The sequence below is a fragment of the Uranotaenia lowii genome, chromosome 3, assembly GCF_029784155.1.
Source record: "Uranotaenia lowii strain MFRU-FL chromosome 3, ASM2978415v1, whole genome shotgun sequence".
NCBI classification, from domain to species: domain Eukaryota; kingdom Metazoa; phylum Arthropoda; class Insecta; order Diptera; family Culicidae; genus Uranotaenia; species Uranotaenia lowii.
In genome coordinates this window covers 104,609,192-104,629,557 of record NC_073693.1, presented here as the reverse complement: position 1 = coordinate 104,629,557, position 20,366 = coordinate 104,609,192, and the positions used below count along the sequence as shown (strand labels likewise).

General features: G+C 32.9%; 1 protein-coding gene and 1 long non-coding RNA gene across 5 annotated transcripts in view; both read left to right on the top strand.

Annotated features, from left to right (window-relative positions):
- Positions 1-20,366, top strand: part of LOC129751329 (uncharacterized) — a 491,494-nt gene that overhangs the window by 99,410 nt on the left and 371,718 nt on the right. The gene's annotated exons all lie outside the window — the stretch shown is intronic.
- On the top strand, positions 18,142-18,550 carry LOC129751330 (uncharacterized). Its single transcript, XR_008738673.1, has 3 exons — positions 18,142-18,225; positions 18,304-18,366; positions 18,428-18,550. It is a non-coding gene; the product is annotated as an uncharacterized LOC129751330 (long non-coding RNA).

Sequence of the window (20,366 nt, the reverse complement as noted above, 5' to 3'; positions counted from 1 at the left end):
TCTTTGTTCTACTTTATCTGTGATGCATTCTTCATTCAAAAACTTATAATAAGGTAGAAAAAGTGCTCCTTCTTTAGACCTAGAAAGAAAACTACCTTTGCTATTATGAATATGAACTAGGTATACTATCTATTTTTCCTGATATAGAAGAAAACTATTGGAAATCCCGGAAAATAGGAAAAGGGTTCAAAATTAGGACACTTTCTGCCATAATGTTCCATTTCCAGACCCGACATTATTTTTTTGTATCCTTAAATAAAATATTTAACTAGATTTTTGAAATTTTTTCGAGAACTCCAAATTTTTACTGGCATTTTAGATCTAGGTTACAAGACCAGTAACGAAACAGGAACAGTGGGTCCAAAGTAGGAAATTTTGACCAACTATATTCTTTTAAATCTTTCAAACACGGTAAAACCAAGCATGAAAATTCGCATTGAAACTTGCAGATAAGACTATTAACTACGGAATGGGTTTTCTTAAAACCACGAAACACCCGTCTATGTATAAGAAAAACACGGGTTTATATAAATCACCTCTGGAAGGGTAAAAAGAAGGGCAACTAACACTGCTGTAATTTGTTCAAATCTCGACAAAGCCAATAAAAAAGTTAATCCAGTCGCCGTATAAGCCATGACAATTATTTGCTGGGAATTCCTAAAATATATATTTCTTAATCTATAAATAAGAGAACATCATGATTTTAATATTGTGGGTAGACATTCAAGATTTTTTCGATTATTTGACCATACGAGGTTTTTCAAAATATAATGAACAAGTGAAGCAAACTACGTACTTGCTGATTGCCATAATATTAATAAAACAAGCCGCAGCCCGTGGCGTAGAGGATAGCCTTCTAGTCTTCTAAGCCAGTGGGTATGAGATTGAATCCCGGTCATGGCATACATAGTACACTTTCTGTGGGTTGGTGGTTTTAGCATTTGTAAGATGCTAGCCACCATATCCTCGAAAGATGTACGCTTAGAATTAAGAAAATGGAATCTCTTCGAGTAAACATCAAGTTCATTGAGATCCTGTATGTGTTTGTGTTCGTTTTCAAAAGACCTTATTTTAGTAGATTTTTACACAGGAAAATACAAAAAAACTTAAGTTGAGCTAAATTTTTAGAGCTTGTATTACCTAAATTTGTTTTATTTTGAAGTTTGGAAAACGATTTAAACGTTACTGACGTGTTTCGATAAAAATATGGAAATATGTAGTATTACTCCTCACTTCATTCTTGTTTTTTTTTTCAAACCGTCACGAATTCGGTCAAGATTTTCCTGGATTTGTTTTTAAAAAATTCCATATCATTTGATGAGATTCAATCAAATTTGAAAATCTGGTCCTGATTTGCTTAGCCTTCATAAATGCGGGAAAAATTCTGCAATACTAATAGCTTAAATTGGAGTAAAACTATTTGAGATATTTTTTCATGGGAGCACCCTAAGCTTACTCATTTTACGACTTAAAGTAAGATTAAAGTAAGTTCAGGAGTAAAATTCAAAACTTATCATCAGATTAAATCTGAACCATAATTCAGTATCTCAAATCAAAGTCATAATTTTAAATCAAGATTTGAGAAATAAATTACTAATTAAATTCCAAATTAACATTGAGGTCTAAGTTTCCAAAATTTTCTATACTTACTATATTGAGCACAATTTTCTCGTTTGTTTGGATAACGTGCCGCTATTAAGCGGTGAAAGTGAGGTGAAAGTTACAATTTGAAAGCTGGATTTTCAAATTTTATAATTCATTGTTCCAAATATTTATTAAAACTTCAAAACATCGAAACACTCAACAATTGTGTGCATGAAATGTAATGAAGATTTCAGAATGTACAGAAGATTACGATTTTTAATTTGGAATAAGATTTTCATCAAATCAACTATATAAAACAGAAACTTTTGTGGAATAGTTCTTCTGAATGTGACAAAATTTACGTCTGAATACAGAAATTCAAAATTTGAAAAAGTTTTTGATTTTCTAAAAAAATTAAAAAAGGACGCAAATTTCAATAATGCAATTTTTTTAATCTGATAACTACTCTTATCAATTCAAATTTCGACAATGCTAAGAAAAAGTTATTTAAACCGCCATTGAATTCAAAAAAATTATTTCAAATGTGAAGAAAATATGTCATAATCAAACAAAATTTTTATTAGCTGGGTATAAAATCCTAAATCATATCTTCCATTCAATATAAGGAAGTGACGTTTTGTTTATTGTAGTGTAAGCAAAAACAAGTTTGTATTATTGAAAAAATAAGAAAAACATAAAGTCGGACTCGTTATCTGAATTCCTTTTTGTGTTTCCCTAAAATTAAATAAATCTAAAGTAGGGGAGAGGCGGGCTATATGCGCATATTAAGGAAAGCACTCATTTTCTCCCATATTCCAATAGATAGGAGTCTGAAAACTATATGCACATGAGCGAACATCTGTTTTACATACGTTAGAGCCATTTTTCTGTTAAAATCTCTTACAGTTTTTGTGAAAATAATTTTATAATAAAAGAAGTCAAAATAGCCGATTTCCGAAACTGGCGGGCTAAATGCGCATATTTGTGTTTTCAGCCATATTTCATTTACACTTGCAATATTTTGATTTTATTTAATTGAAAATGGTAGGAACGGATGTTAAGCATAAGTCAAGGCTGAAATTTTGGTGAAAATTTTTACATCACTAGTTCTTTTGCATGAAACATAGTTAAGTATGCCATATGGCCCTATTCCATGGTAATATTTTGTTCATATCGTATTTTTATCGGATCAGTATGAAGTTCTTCTTTTTTCGCTGCAAAATCGTGATTTGAGCGTAGATTTAATGTTTGAATGATAAAAAGTAAAAAATTTATAAGACTAATCTATTTTTCTTGATATAGGCATTTAACCTGCCTTGATATGGGCATTCAGAACCTGTCTCTTATTCCAATATCTTTTCATTTACAACTTTGCCAAAAGCTTCAATTTGTTAAATTTACGATTTCCAGATGAATGAGAAAGAAAAACCATTAAAATTTTTCTTCACAGAATCAGTACACACAATAATTAAAGTTCAATATTTTACAACAAAACTGACAAAAATCTTGTTTGAATTTTTAAATTTTTTCGACATTATATAACAATTTTATTTTTTCATGCCATGTGTTAAAAGCGTATTACCCTCAAACTGCACTGATTAGATATGATGAATCTCCAGCCATATCGTCAATCGGCTGTATGCGCATTTTACCCAACATGCGCATTTAGGAACACTTCCCCCTATATTTCCGCCCATTATCTGAATTCACTTCGCTTTGGATTCTGCTTAGAATTATTCAGAATAAGTGTTGACAAATACGAAATCAAATGCCAAGATTTTGCCAAGTGTTGGATGAAAATTGCCCTGATTTGCTTATAAATGTCAAAAAACCTGCAATGCTAACTCTAGGGGGTCCCATCACATAAAACACAGTTAAATTATTGTTATATTTTACGTTAAGTTTTGATTAATTCTAGATATTAAAACAGAATTACTAAAGCAGATTTAAACTTTTTTCCTCAGGGGAGCCCCCTGATCCGGGGGGCAAAGGGCCATTGCCGCTTCAAGAAACGACAACTGATTTGAGTGTTACCCAGTAAACATAAAATCGTATCAGAGATAATAGCTTAAGTTGTTAAAAATGTATTGCAAATAGCAATTCCAAATGAAAAGTAAAGTAATCGTATAAACCGTCGTCATCAGTCATCAGTCAGTTTAAATCGAATTTGATAGGAAGCTCGCCATGTTTGTAAATTTTGAAGTGATTTGCTCAATTTTCCTACCGCGCGGGTTTCAAGTGAGAGAATCATCGTTTTGTTCTCTCTGCGACCGGGTGTGCTAAATGCTTCTCATTTCCACGAAAATTATGAAAAGTGGAGCTCACAATACACAGAGCAGAGTTTTAAGTTGAACTGTAAACAACAACACCCAGCAGAAATCAGGTGTTTGAACGTCATCCGAAATGAGCAGAGTTGTATCAAATTTTAGCTTAAACATAATGGGACACCCTTCAAATGATTTATGTTGATTGTTTGTTACCTACGTTTATGTAGTGAGAGTCATGTTTGTGTTCAGGTTTTCTCACCTTAGGCCGGGTCAGGCGTATTTCTTATCTCACGAATGAGATAAACCAGCTAAAGAATAAATATCTCCCAGTTCATAAATTTTAGTTGTAATCAAACTCAAAACCCGTTTAACTTTCCTAAAGATAGTTAACAAAATTTATCTAGAATATCAAAGATGATATGACGCCAGCTGTAACATTGGATAAGAAAGGAGAATATATGTACCAATTATGTTTCAATTCTTAAACTCAGATTCACTCACTCCGTGATATCTTATTGTACGAACACGCAGTCTTACAAATAATCTGGAGAAATCGTACAAATGTATTTTCTTTTTGAAAATTTTAATTTGGTTCGTGATGCAACAATCTTATTCGATTTTTCAGATCATGTAACGCTAATTTGCCCAGATTATAATGATGGAAAAAAAACCATTCCGACTCAAATCGACCGGCCGGATCAATTTCTCGAGAGCCGAAAATTCAATCAAACCTAATTCTTTACACCAATTTTCTTAAACCATCAACCACGTACGCGACCACGCACAGGTAAGGTAGGTTACATACCCATAAAGACCTACGAATATGATCAGATCAGACGAAAAAAAACACACAAAACCCAACAAATTGAGTCTTAACGGAATTAAATTCAAACTCGAAAGAGAGGAGACGAAAGTGGAAAAAACACCCCAAAAATCCACTTTGACGTATTTTGTTTGATATTGACGCTTTTCTTGTGAATGTTTCACACGCTTCATTTGCCAATAAATTTTCGGACGGGGGCTGAAGACGATCAGCCGTCATCCCCTGTGTTTCTGCAGCTGATTATATCAAGAAGATGATGACGGGGCCCCATCATCATCTTGTGATGATGTTCATCGGCTTTGAATAATTTGGCTCGGTCCAGCCATTGGAGCACGCTAAGTTTACAAGAGCTTTGATCCAATAAAATTTAGGAAAAAAATGTCTAGAGCACACAGTGAGAGGTTGGCAGTAAATCTAATAAAATTCCATTCATTAACAAATTAAACAGCACCTGTTTACAGGGGGATGATGGTCATCGTTTTGTTTCAAATTTGTGAAATAGCTTAAGATTTCTATCATTTTTCCACTAGATTACTGAAAGGAAAAGGGCCAGTTACGAACTGGTTTTGGATGTTTGCCGGAAATTATTGTGATTTCTGGTCGTTTGTAAACTAACAATAAAGTCAATTAGAGGGGAACACCTGGCGAGAAACTTTCGGATATAGAACAACCAAAATACGTTCGTGCACTCAAAGAGCAGAATCATGGTGTGAGGTCTTATACCAGCAAACATATTTGAAGCTTTATTCTTATGCTGTTTTGATATACGTTCCATATAGGTACATTATAGAATGATCGAATAAAAGTTGAAAAAAAAATCAGCATTTTCCAACCAAATTGGAGGCAATGTACAAACAGAAATTTCATTTATTTTTAAAGCGATGAAAATTCCACCAATCGGGCGTTTTTCGACACCTTATTCGTACCTACCGGAAGAATGCAGAAGAGCAAGATTTTGTTCTCATTGCTTTCAAATAGTTGTCAGAAACAATAATTCCCAGTTCTCTTATTGATCACTGTTGGATGTAAAGAGAACATGACGATGGTTTTCTCACCTAAACCCGCGCAGAGCAAAATCATTTGAAAATTTAAAAACATGGCGAACTTGTGTTCATATCCGATTCAAACTGACTTCAGGCGATATTTTATACGATCTTCTCTCTATCAGTTGGAATTGCGATTCGCAACACCATTGTAAAAGACATTGTAAGTTATCATTTCTGATACGATTTCATGTTTTTCGGGATGCTTGTTCATTCGAGCCGGATAAATTCGGGTTTTTTTTTTCTATAAAAGCCTGAAAAAATCCTGGCATTTGATTCCAAAATTGTCGACCGAAAATCCACGCAAATTTGATCAAAACCCAGGAATTACTGAACAAAAAAAAATAAAAAAAAAACTGGTTTTCATCAAAATACACCAGCACATTTTTAATTGTTTTTAAGGTTTCCATGAAACCTTTTATGATTATTTAAAAAAAAACTAGCTAGACTAGACTTTTCCCAAATGCTGTATCAAATATCCGTGCAAATCCCGATAAAACCAGACAATTTTGAAGTTGACTCTAAAATCATCATTTTGAATGTACATTGAAACAAATATTCGATCAAGTGAAAAATATGATTAGCTAAGGTAGCAAGAATTTTTACAACACATATACGGGCCGGACAAATCCGAGCAAATTTATCTATAAACCAGGCAAAATCCGAGCATTTGATTTCGAAATTGTCGCTCAAAAGTCCGGGCAATATCTGGGAAAATTTTGTGAAAATCCAAGAACTACTCAACAAAAAACAAGAAAAAAAAACTTGTAGTTTTTTCATGAACATTCAATAGTAGATTTGAAATCAAATTTAAGGCTTCCTAAAAATCTAAATGATTATTTGGATAAAATTTACTTCAATAATTTGTTTTTTTTTTGTAAAATAATGTAAATAAGTAGTGGAAAAATCCGGAATTATTGTAATGAAATCCTAGCAAACGGGCTGGATTTCTCCATAATAAAGAAATCGATATGAGGCAAAGAGTAGAATTGCATTGATGAGTTTTCAAAAACGACCTTCAACAATTATCACAACTGACAGTTCATTTAAAATTCTAACCCAATCACCGAGGCGCATGTTATTCATTAACAAAGTTTTTAAATTTCAAAATTTTTATTATAACTATACTTTGAAGTATAATCGGCTTCTTCAGGCTGAAAGGTCGTTTTGGAAAATACATCAATATAATAGGAACATTAGCTAGGAAAACAAGTTAGCTTAGAGAAGTCTTTATATTTAAAAAAATGTTTTAACGATTATTGAAATACTTCTGTCTTTCAGAAAACTTTGGAGCTTATATCACTGCCTCATAGGTAGGTAGGTAGGAGTTTCCTTAGGAAATATCTAGGAGCATAGAAGGTGTAGGAAAAACGATCGCACCATTAACCAAAATGGATCCTGATCTATAAACCCTTCCCTACTAACAAAACCCTTTCCATGGATATTTGAATATAGATTCGCAGACGTACAGACGGTTTCCATAGTTGGCGATATTGACTTACCTTTGTTTCTAAATTTTTCAAAGCTAGTAATTGGAATATTTAGGGACAAAAGGTTGTTGATTGAACCTAGAAAGTATCCAACTAACTAACATCCTTTCATGTTTCCCCCATTGACTACTAGGACGTGGCCGGCGCCGCTATTAACCATATTCAAAGAGAGAGAGAGAGAGAAAGAGAGAGAGAGAAAGAGAGAGAGAGAAAGAGAGAGAGAGAGCATGAATTTTGTGCAACGAGAATGTACTGCTAATCCCAAGCAGCTTTCTATTGGCCTTTGCACAAAGTTGATGGCCTCGGTTAATCGCGGAGTAGCAACCATTGGCGAAGTAGAACTTGTTCTGCCTAGCCACGCCAGCGATCATGGAATTGGAAATGTATAAGTTGGACAAAGTATAATCAAATACGTTATCTGAAGTTTAAAAATGATCATATTTAAGCATATCATATATCGTCATATCTGAATACTCTTTTTTCGTTGTATAAACATATCTACACAACGTTTCCAGTTCAATGATTTAAGGTGGATATGAGTAGTCAACCAAGCTAAGCTAAGCTAAGCTGAAATCCTAGCAAACGGGCTGGACTGGAATTTTTCCTATTTTTTGTATCAAATATTCGTCCAAACCTGAATGAAACCAATCTGGTAACCTAAGTTAAGCCAAAGATTGCAAGATTACCCGGTTTTATCCGGGTGTGACAGGGTATTTAATACAAAATTCGACAAAAGCCCGGATTGCCAGGATTTCATTATAAATTGCTTAAACCAACATTATTTGCTAAAACCAACAAAGAAAAAAATCAAATTGTGTTTTAATTTTTATTTTATTTATGCGTCAAAAAAGAAATTTTATGAGCAAGTGTTATAAAAAAGATCCTGAAAACTTTTTTGATAGTCTAAATTCAATTATATTTTTTTTCTTGATTTGTATTGAGTAATTCGTATATTTTCACCAATTTTGTCCGGATATTGTCGAAATGTTGGAATCAAATGCCCGGATTTTGCCAGGTTTTAAGCTTAAAAAAGCCTAAATTTGTTTGGCCCGAGTAGGTACTGAAAAAATTCTGGCATCCAAAGTCGCTTCTCGAGGAAATGTACAATTATTCCTTATAGTAGACTTCCGCTTGCATTCATTACTTTTTGGCTTACAAGAAAGATGAACAATTTTCTAAGCAGAGAAAAAGCGATCCGTGAAAGTTACTAAGAGTGCGAACTTTATTTTGTCCCTGCAAAAAATGACTTTTAATACGACTATACTGAAGTGTGAAGAACAAATGAAATTTTCCAACAACATTTTTTCACCTCTCGATAGGGCTTTAAAAATAGACGGATTTCACGCAAAATCGACACGAAGTTGGCATGAACCTCGAAGAATTCAATAAAACTTTTTGGGCATAAAGATCTTACTTACAGTAAAGCAACTTGGCATACTTAGTTTTCCCAAAAATTATCTAGACTAACATTTGAAAAGGGCCAAACTTTTCAGGCAAAAATTTTATAAACATATTTAACACGAAAATTACTATTCCTTCACAAATGTGGTTCATGAGAGAGTTTTGAAAATGATTGAATTTGAAAAAAATGCATTGATTTTTTTAAATTCTTCATAATCTAAATTTCCAAAAAAATTTCATTTCGAAATTTTATGATTTTTTTCTAAGCCAGCTAATACAAAGGCCTTCAAGTCGTCCATACTTTGAAACTTGTGCGTATTTAAGAGAAAAAGTTTTTCAAAAAAAAAAATTATGATTTTTTTTGAAAATCATATAATTAATTTTTTCAGTGTAGATTTCTACCTTCCACTCAAAAACTGCTTCGATGAATCAGGTATTTCCTGAGACAAACGTTGGTCCGCTTTGTTGATGTTTTTTTTTGTTTTGAAAAACCTTAACATCACAGTTGATTTTGGCGTGAAACACATTTAGATACTCCGTGGTTACTGAACGTGCTTCATGTTGTTGTTATTCAGCGGATCAGAGCTTGTTAAAAAACTTGTAAACATTCAGAAATCATTTTTATTGATGATGTGGAATAATGTGATCTACAACTCTTCCTAACATAGCAAAGTGAGCACTCTTTAGGGAAATAGTCCATTTATATTCTTATAGTTGCGACATATTTCCTTACGTTGTATATCATCATAGAAAAAATCTTCATCAGGATAGCAAGAGTTGGTGCTGTTTTTAATCGTAAGCCATTTTTTTTGTAAGGACCACTTTTGTGTGCTGTATGGTTAGAAAGCTAAGTCAATTCTCGTATTTGGGTAGACAATCATAATATTTTCAATCCTAGGATGATGAAACTTTGCAATGAATTGAATACCATATAGTTTAGAAACAAGTTATAGGTAATTTAAAATATTAATTTTCTTTCAAAAAAAATTGCACCCATGCAATAATGTATTAGTTTTGAATTAAAATTGTACATTTAAAAAATATTTTGTTTCAGTATGGACCTGAAAAAGTTTTTGTTAGAAAAAAGTTTTTTCAAATTCTGAGACGGCGTTATTTGGAAATTTAGTGTTAGCTTTTGAAAGGCATTTTTCTCTGTGTAGGATCTAAAATTATTACTAAAAATTCAATCATTTTTCTAAAACTCTCCCATAGACCACATTTGTGTAGAAATTGAAATTTTAGAGCTAAAAATTAAAAAAAAAATTGGCCTGAAAAGTTTGGCCCTGTTTTAATGTCAGTCAAGATCTTTTTTAGGAAAACTAAGTATGCCAAGTGCTTTAACTACGTGAGGACTGAACACAAAGTTTCATTTAGTTCTGAGAGGATCATGCCAGATACTGTGTCGAGTTGGCGCGAAATCCGTTGATACTACAATTAATCAAAATATTTCGAGTTGATATTCTATAATCGACAAAAGAAACAGGAATATGGACATTTTTATAGCAAGTGCGTACTTTATTTTGTACGGCATTTGTATAAAAAAATGCTCTACCATTTCACCGAGTTCTCATTCTCGCAACTTTAAAATAGATTATTTTTCTTGTTATGGTTTACCTACTAGTCGAAAAATTTCCACAGCATCCAGTGCTTTATAAAACGTCCGTTTATCTTCCCGCAAACCATCTCCGGGCAGCCCTCTGAGAAAGTTTAATTCAATTAAATGAATCTGGCGGCTGCATCTTAGCCAAAGTTTTCCGCAATCTGTCGCTGTTGGTTTTTTGCGGCTCAGAAAAATGCCAAGGATAGTTCTGAAATCTGAGCTTCTGGTTAATTTTTAAGGTTTGTTAGGCTAGTAGTTTATGTCTTGTGTGAAGATTATGAAATACTTCATTTTACGCGCACAATCGGAGAAAAAAATGGACGGAGATTCATTTTTTAAATGTAAATTAGTTAAATGATCAACAATTTAATTTATACACTCTAAGTAACCTAATGACAGTTATTTGATGAAATTTGGCTCAGAGACTCAAAAGTAACAGCTGTTTGAGTTTAACGGCTCGATTTTTTTCGACCTTAGTCCTTTAAGTGGTAAAAAAAAGCTGTTTAGAGTAAGGTTGTTAGATTGCCCGGTTTTATCTGGGTTTGCCCGGATAAATAATACTAAATTTAAGAACAGTCCGGCCCGGCCCGGTTGCCCAAAACGACTTTTTTAGAGCAAGTTTTATAAAATAATCACGAAAAGTTTTTTGGAAGCTTAAAATACGGTTCAATGTCTATCGATGAGTTGTGATGAAAAAAAAAATTTTTTTTCATTCTTTTCTTGATTTTTGTTGAGAAATTTCTGAGAAGATTTGCCCGAATATTTCCCGGATTTATGATCGTCAATTTGAAATCGAATGCCCGGATTTGGCCAGGTTTTTATAAAAAAATTGCCCGGTTTGTCCGGCTCGGATACGTGCTGAAAAAATTCTGGCAGCCTTAGTTTAATTCGGGCAATTTTATCATAAAACCAGGAAAACTTCGGGCATTCGATTTCAAAATGTTCAACCCAAAAAAAATTAAAATCAAGAAGGAAACACTTGAAATTTAAAAAAAAAAACATCAGCAGATTTTGATTCAAATTTTTGGGCTTTCAAAACACAAGTCATGATTATTTGGATAAAATTTGCCACAAAAAAATCCTTTATCGGACTTAAAAATGAAAATTTATAATAACTCTGTTTGAGTTTTTTTGTTAAATTTAGCAAATTAAGTGAGTAAAGTGGGCCGAACCGGGCTTTCCTCAAATTTTTTATCAAATATACGGACAAGTAAGGATAAGTCCGTGCAATCTTGAAAGCTTAGTTTAGAGAATAGTGAACTTGAACGGAATCGACGATTCTCATTTTGAGCTCCTTGCTCGTTCAAACGTGTAATAAAATCGCAAAATAACTAGACACTGATCAATTTCGGCCTTCCTCGCATAATTATGTGTCTCTTTAAGTACAAAACAAGAAGTCAGATAAAAAAACGCGAGTGTGTACCCGATTCACACCCTTTTTTTCCCGTGAATAATGACTGTTTGTGTCACTGAACTGAAAAATTGCACCACATATAAATTACCCTCGGGGCTTCGGAGGGCAAGCAGCAGCACATATGAATGAATGAATGAATGACCGAAATTTAAGCAATAGCAAAAACAAAACAACTGTAGCAGAGAGCGAACTCAAGGCAACACACGGTTCTTACGACTAGGGGCCTATAATTATCCAAAACAAAATTCATCAACGTCAAAGCCCATTTTTGCAACTTCAGTTGTGAAGTTCGCTTTTGTTTGAATAATTCAAACAAAGGGGACCTACTTCAAAAAGAATGCAAAAGAAGTCCCGAAATCGGAAAGCAAAAGTATTTAGAGAGTCAATGGGGGGACCTTGAACCACTTTCCGAAGTCACTTTCGAGTGAACGGAACCGGCTTTTTCATTCACTATCTTGAGCGAAAATTGAACACTACACAACTACTTTCGGTCGGTTGTGACCAAAAGATAAGATCTTGTACCGTTGTTGTTTTTGTGGGTTCAGTCATACACTAAGGCAAGGCAACTCGTTCAATTCCTGTTTACAAAATTTAACCTCAAGGCAGAATTCAGTTTTGTCAATTATTTTTTTCCTTTTATCATAGTCAAACTTTTTCAGTCGATTAAAACTTGATGAAAAATTGGATTAAAGTTGCTTGAGAGAAAAACCTTTTCAAGTTCAGTAAAAGTCAAATGCATTTATCAAAATTCCACTTGTTCTCTTGACCAAGTTGAATGAAGGCCGTCTGGTTTTCATTCATTTGAGAGGCAGAACCGCGCTAATAATCATAGCCTAATGCTAAAAATTAATTTGATTCCCAACTGTTAGTCTTCAAGTCGTTACAACACGAAACCAAACGGTAGCCGAAGCCGATTTGGAATGTATCAAGCTTGAATGGATGGACATTTTTTATCTATCAACCTTTTTTCTGTTGAATGGCCCAAAGGCTCGAACCTGACCTAAACCTTCATTGAGAGGCAGCCTCTTGGAAGACTTAACGCAAACCTTCCGCCCGCTTCTCCATCGTCTACGGACCAATAATAATGAATATTAGCCCCACCGACAACGATGGCTTCAATGTGACTTCAAGACTTTTCGGGATCCCTTGAATGAACCCACCGAAAAACAACAGAAGAAACTTTCCGAGACCACCCAAACAATATTCGGTTCGCACATCAAGGAGCTGGATTGTGTTTCTGTCATTTGCTCGGCATTTTATTTTACTTTTTGCTCCCTTCTTGCCTTGGACCCGAACAATTGCGGCAGCTTTATTCAAATGATTATTGTTACTGGGACGCCAAAACGACATCTTTTTCGGTTATCGAGCTAATGGTGCCTGGCGGAAAGAATTTCGGTACAGAGAATCTCTGAAGGTTTCTCGGTAATTTCCGAAAACGTAGGGATTGTTGTGTTAAGATGTTTGCATTATTTTATAATGACTGTTTGAATATTCATGATTAACGATCTTTCAACAGAAATGTTGCTAATTTTCACATCATGAAAATCATGAAAACAGATTGAAGGAAATATTAAAAACTAAAAAAAAAAATTAATTGACAATATACAGCACATGTCTCTAATCTCTTTGGAACTTGAATTGAAGAAAAAAAAGTATTTATAGTTAGAACGACTTTGAAGGATTTTAAGGATTCAGTACGCTTAACACTTAACGGACCACGAAGAAATCTAAGCCGAAAAACACCAAAATTCGACATTCGACAACCACTGGAATAAGTTCTACCAATTTGGTTCTTTTGAGTTATCTCTAATGTTGTATTGAATTGGGTGGAATAAAGTTTCATTATCAAATAAGTGCCATTCGAGTTATGTTTCTTTGAACATCACACTAGTGAGTTGCGAAAAAGTGATTTTGGATGAATAAACCATTTTTTTTAAATCCCAAAAAAGGACTTACGAAAAACGAGATATCTCGCGTAACATTTCAATGGGAGAAACTGGCCATTAGCTAGAAATAAGAAAAAAACGCGTTTCAAATTTCGGAACATATCGGATCAGAATGACTGTTAAAGTGGAAGAAAATTCGACTATTATATTTTTTCGAGGATTTTTTTTCGGCTTGCAGTCTTGTTTTTAGCAAAACTACGCATTGATTTAGGTTTCCAACGTTTCGATTCTTATCGGATCTCCTTCAGGAACTAAACATTGTATTTATCTTGTTGATTCTGCTGATCATAATTTATGCATTCTTACCGAAAAGATGCCGCCCAGACAAACAGACAGAACACTCTATTTTCATTTTTCCCCAAACCATAGGTTGTTGGCAATGTCGCCACCAGATAGCGCTACTTCACATTATTTTAAATATTCAATTTTTATCATCGTTTTAGCAAATGCTGATTGTTTGGCGTTGTAAGGAGTACCAATATTCAATCTAGGCTTTGTTGATTGGCCAAAATGCATCTCCAGTATTTAGAAAATACACCGTTGATCTACTAACCGCACTTTTGTAGATTATTTCCAGTTTTTATGATAGATTTCCATGGATGATTCCAGTATTCTTTTAAAATCTGTCTTTAAGCAACAAAAACGTATGCGAAAATCTTCTACTTGAAGACTAGCTTTAAGGCTATTGAAATATTTTTGGTATTAAAATACGTCTTTCGTCTTAAAAGTCCATTCTAAGATAGGGTGTATGAAAAAAGTTGTCTTTTTCGATTTTTGATAATAGGATAAATTTAAAAATTTTAACCCATTAGCAAGAATTTGTCCAGGATGAAAATAATCAGCAAATAATTATTCCTTAATTGCTCCAAAAAGGAATCCACTTGAAATGGGAATGAAACAACAAGTTTTATTGGGTTTGCCGAATATCGAAACGCTCATATGTTCTTGAATTAAGCAAACAAAATGATCCAAGAAGTGCGTGGTTTAATAAGTTCGTGGAGTTATCTACACCTGAAAAATAAAATTAACTATAATAAAACAGCTTCTGAAAACTGTTTGGAATCTTTCCTGAAACTTCAAACAAGTGGAACCATTTTCGTTCTGTTTCTTGCTGCCATTAATTCTGTTCTCCGTAGCCTTCAGATCTAATCCTTCTTCAATTTTGAAAGGAGAACAGTTGAGCCCTACTATTTTTTTTGTTTACAATTGTCTTTACAACATTAAAATGTCATAGGCATCCTAGATCATTTGAGAAAAAGTAAAAATGATTGGTAGACAATATCGACCTTTTGCGAAAAATCAACCGATTTTCTTCTGAGTGTCCTGTTTGTATGACTGTGGATACCGTTTTCTTATAATTGTCGACTCCGCTGGTCGTATATAGCTGGTTTTAGATATCAAGGCAAGCTTTAAATTGACTTTTTACCAACACAATATTTCGTTCGTTTTAAAAAGATTTTCAGATGACAGAAATGATACTTTAGTGGTGAATACACTGGTAGTTAATTTTGAATTTTCTTCCCTGAATACTATTATTTTCATCTTCATCTTCATAAAGAAGTCATTCGGAATTGAACAAAAGTCAATCAATGTTTTTAGGCATTTAATTGAGGAACAAAATTAATGAAATTGTGAAAAAACAATCCACAATAACCTTAATTATGTTTCAAAATCTTAAATTGCAGCTCTTCTGGGATTCCTTCAATGTTAGTTACCTATGAAGTTATCAACATTTTCTTAAATTTTTTTTAGCTTCTTAAAGATTCATAGAATAAAAAGTTTTGATGTTCAGTTTTAGATCAGGCTTAAAATTTGAATGTTTTATTATTTCTCCATTATGAAACTTGGCGATGTCTTTCTTTTTAAATTTTTAATTATTTACAAAATTTGTGCAATTTTTTAGAATAATCTCACCGCCCTCTGGCTCATTTTATAAAAATCATTGAGCTGAATAATTATAAAAAAAAATCAAGCGAAAACATACAGTATTGAAAACGAGACCACTTTTTCATGTAATTTTGCAGAGTGAACTTGCATCACAGTCATACATGTTTACTCCATTTTTAAACTATTTCATTACTTATAATGGTTTTTATTTTTCTATTTACAGGTTTGTTTTGCCATCTGAAAGAGATTGAAGGAAATCTTCCAAAGTTAACATCTATCAACAATTTGATGACACAGTGTAAAAGGTTTGATTAGTATTAATATTATCTGTTATATTGAACACTAGTAGACCCGTTGTGCTTTGCTACACCTTCCATTTGCTCTATAAGTTCTCAAGTTAGGCAAAAATAATTGTACAGAACACACCTAGCCTATCTTATCCCTTCATCAGAAGAAAGTTGAGGTCTCAAATATCAATAGAATCCTTTGTAGTACTCAAATACTCTCCCTTGTAACTTTTGGTTCCTTTTATTTAAGAAATTTTCGAATTATGCGAAAAAATATATGGACACCTCCATCCCCCTTTCTATCCATTTGCTTTATAAGTTCTCAAGTTATGCAAAAATAACTGTACAGAACTCACCTAGCCTATCTTATCGCTCCATCAGAAGAACGTTGAGGTCTCAAATGTCAATAGAATCTTTTCTATTATTCAAATACTCTCCCTTGTAAATTTTGGTTCCTTTTATTTGAAAAGCTTTCGAGTTATGCGAAAAAAATTATGGGCAGCTCCATTCCCCTTTCTATCCTGTTATTGGAACCAAATCATCAAATATTTTTTTATCTAAATACTCTAACTTCCCAAATTTTTTTCCCTATCCCGTGGGTGGAACGAAATCACCATAGAATTATTTCTTGTATCAAAATACTCTCCCTTACCAATTTTCCCAAACCATTTGCTCAATTAGTTCTTGAGTTATGCCAACAATTGTATAGGAGCTCCCTTCCCCTCTTCCTATCCCCAGTTAAAGGAGAAATGGGCCGTAGTTCAATGATAACAATCATATATTTTGTAAAGCAATACTATTCACTGTCAAATTTGGTCCGATTTGGAAAATTTGTTTTTAAGTAATCCATTGGAAAGAGGGAGTAGTCTCAAAAAAATATTTCTCTTTCTCAAAAATACTCCTATGCTTAATCAGGCTCTCTCCTTCTGTGTATTTGTGTTCGTTAAAAAAAAATAGAATAAATTTTATAAAAGCTTGCATGACACAAGATGCATGAAAATATCTTCAAAATTGTTCGAGTTCTGTCTCTTTTTATATGGATTTTATATGCATTGTATTTGGAACCCCGCTTTTTCCATCTAAAAGAAGGGGTTTTCAATACAACTAATCATTTGAATATATCAAAGCTTAACCATCAAAACAATGAATCATCTTTTCCTGTATAAATTTGGTTTCGTAGAAAATTTCAAGGAAATTCTTTGAATTATAGGAATTGCGTCATATTTTATTAAAATTTTGTATGGGAGCCCCTCTCTCCCGTAAGTCGGAGATATTTGTAACTATTATAGAAACAAAGAAGGTGTGATAATTGCACAATACATGTAATTTAATGCGTTGACTGAATTCAAATCTAATGTTCAAACCTTTACTAATAAGAATTTTATGCTCATTTAAAAAAAAAAACTCTTTAAATATATCTTAATCCCCATAAACGTTTGGATTGGATTTGGTTCATTTATAAAGGATTTCAACTAGAGACGTACCGAACAGTGGTATTCGGCGAACGGCCGAATTCGGCCGAATAATCAGTCGAATATTCTGTTGAGTTTTCAATAGAAATACTTCTATTTCTTCTGCTATTTCTAATAGAAATCTTCTATTTCTGCCATCTTAATGTCTCTCATGTTCTTCAGTCGATTATTTCCAATCCAATGGATCAGATCTTTTTTAAGTAGAGGTCTCTTTGAATTTCCAAATTGTCACCATTAGCTAAAAGGACATCAGATGACTTGTCGCTTTAAGGACGATTATCACAAAAGAGATTGGATTCCAGTGAATCTGGAACAAAACATATCAAAACATGTGTTAAGCTTTTTGAAATTGCTTTTTTGTATATTAAATTGGATGAATGTCTAATTTTTGCTAGATGTTATCAAAATATTCGCCAAACAGAACGATGATTTTTATCAATTATCATACAATACTTTCCACGAAACGTATCCACACGGCCGGGCCTGAACGATTTTTTGAAACACTTAAAAAAAGGGAAAATCTAAACAGAAACTAGGCATTATTCTCAAACATACAAGAGGAAAAAGAAGGAAAATTTCTTAAAATTTATACTTTTCATCGAATTACTACAGCAGTGTTCAAATCGTATCTAACGAATAAATTTACTCTAAAAAATCTTTTTGGAACAGAAAATTTAAAAAATTTCAAAGAGATATTTAATTTTTTTAATTTCTGAAAAATCCCGGGAAAAATCCGGAAATAAAAAAAAAACATGTGGCCCTCCTCACAGCAAAAAAAAATGTAACGATGGACGATGTAATTTATGGAGACGATGTAGTATTATGTATTTCTGTTGCAATAATACATCTAAACGATGTACACAATGCGAACACGTCGTGTGATGTAATATCACAACTTTCTATGTGATATTGCATCAAGTAGTCAATGTTTTCTCGAATTGACGTCTGAAATTGTATTCATTTCCAAAAGTTTGAAACGGATTATGGAGTTCAGAAGCACTTGTTTGGCTTGTAAGTACTACCAAAATCAATTAAATATCTAAGCAAAACTATTGCTTTGAGTATCATTTCATTATTTCTTATTTTTAGAGAATTTGGCCCATTTGCATCAGCGGTAGAAGATTTTATTATTTGAAACACCCGGATGAAAAAGTGAATATGTTATTAGAGTATTTATTCATCTTTCCTGTGAATTTTTCTTTTATAACTTTAGGAAATTATGTGTTCCGGCTTTCAAAAAACGGAGTGGCTTAAACCAATCGGTTTGGGAATAAAACTCAAGAAGATAAGTGTCCAGTGATCGTTTCTACATGAGTTCTGAACCCGAATATTCATGTATATCAGCGTGTTGTCTGAGCTCGAGCATGGATGCCCTCCGTCAAGATAAGGGGAATGCTGAACAGAAAATGTGGATCAAAGTTTCATAAAGTTAGGCTTAGGGCTCTGTATAGGATAATTAATGTTAACAAATATAAGCTTAACATTTCAAGTTTTAATAAATTTATATTATTATAATTAAGTTGAAGTTTATGGCTCAGTTTATTTTAAATTATATTTCGACAACCCTTTTCGAATTGATAAAAACCCCTAATCTGGATTCTGAATCAATAAATGTATCACAAAGTCTGAAGAAAAACCCTAAAAGATAGTTTCTAGTATATTTTTTTCATGCTCTAGTTCGTCTATCACGTTACATTGTGGAGTAGCTGATACATCAAAAGAATGTAATATTAGATAACATTTGCGACTCAAGTTATGTGCACGTTTTTGATGTAATATCGCACCACTTTTTTTGCTGTGCTGGTCAGACTTAACTTTTCCCTTATTCTTCAATTGGCAAGCTCGCATGGATATATAAAGAAAATTTGGAATAAACGATAATCAAAGTATAAAACTATCTAAAGTGAAAAATTCACGGATTCATCGAAAATGTTTTACTGAAAACATAAGTTTTTTAAGATTTTTAAGCTTTTTCAACATTACTTTTGGATGTTTGTTTAATTATCATACATCAGTTGAAAAATATCAGAAGTCTGTTTTTGTATAAAATAAAAAATTAACATTCGGCCTTTTCTGCCTATTCGGCCGAATACTAAACTCAACTATTCGGTGAGCCAAATATTCGGTTTAACGGTTTTTTGGCGGTATTCGGCCAACCGAATATTCGGTACATTTCTAATTTCAACCATCTTGGTCAATCTTCCTCTTTGAAAAAGAGGGTTACATAGTTCTATTAAATTAAAATCCTTCTGAGTAGGTTTGAACTTTCAGGGAATTGTATCAGTTTATCTTCATTTGCTCTTAAAAGTGTGGAACGAAAGAAATTCTCTTCTGAAGAAAACTTGAATTGTAATCATTCCTTATTTTCTTATTCTTCTTATTATATGTTTTACAACTTCGTACAAAATTTTTTTTTAATCCTTCAATGTGATGTTTATTTGAGTGCTTTAGATTGTAAAAACAAAAAAGCGAGTTTGGCTCTTTGAAATTTAATTGTATGAGCCGTTTCAAATAAATAATTATAAAAAAATATGAAGGTTGAAAAAGCCTGCTCTTAATTATTGAAAATCAGTTTTAGAAAGTAGTAGGCACTTGTTTACAAAGCAGTGTCAAAGGGGATATTTTTCAAAGCTGTTTTCAAACCGTTATTTTAGGTAAAATAAATTTGATTTTGAGGTTTAAATATTCTCGGCATTGTCATAAAAGTTATTGAAGAATAGCATTTTCCGATACTGTTTTCAGTGTCAAAATGTTCACTTTCAATCACTGAATTGCATCAAAAATGTTGTATCCATCTCGTTGAAAAACTTGATTTTTAATCACTTGGTGAAGTTACCCAACTAGGCAAGCCTGAATAAATTTACAACTACTTTTTGAAACTTGTTGCATAAAAAACTATTTAAACGTGATTTAAAAAAAGTACAATTTTCGAGGACTAGAACCAAAAAAATTACTTCCATAACCATTTTTCCAATCCAAAGATCGCAATCGCTAAGAAGCTATCTTCAAAATCACCTTACAGAATTTTCATTTGTTATTTCTTCTTTTGAAACGGTTCATACCTCGAGGCTTCAAGGAGCCAAAAATACCTAACAGACTGTTATTACATACGTTAACATTACTTTATTTAATAGTTTCACTGCTTATTTCAT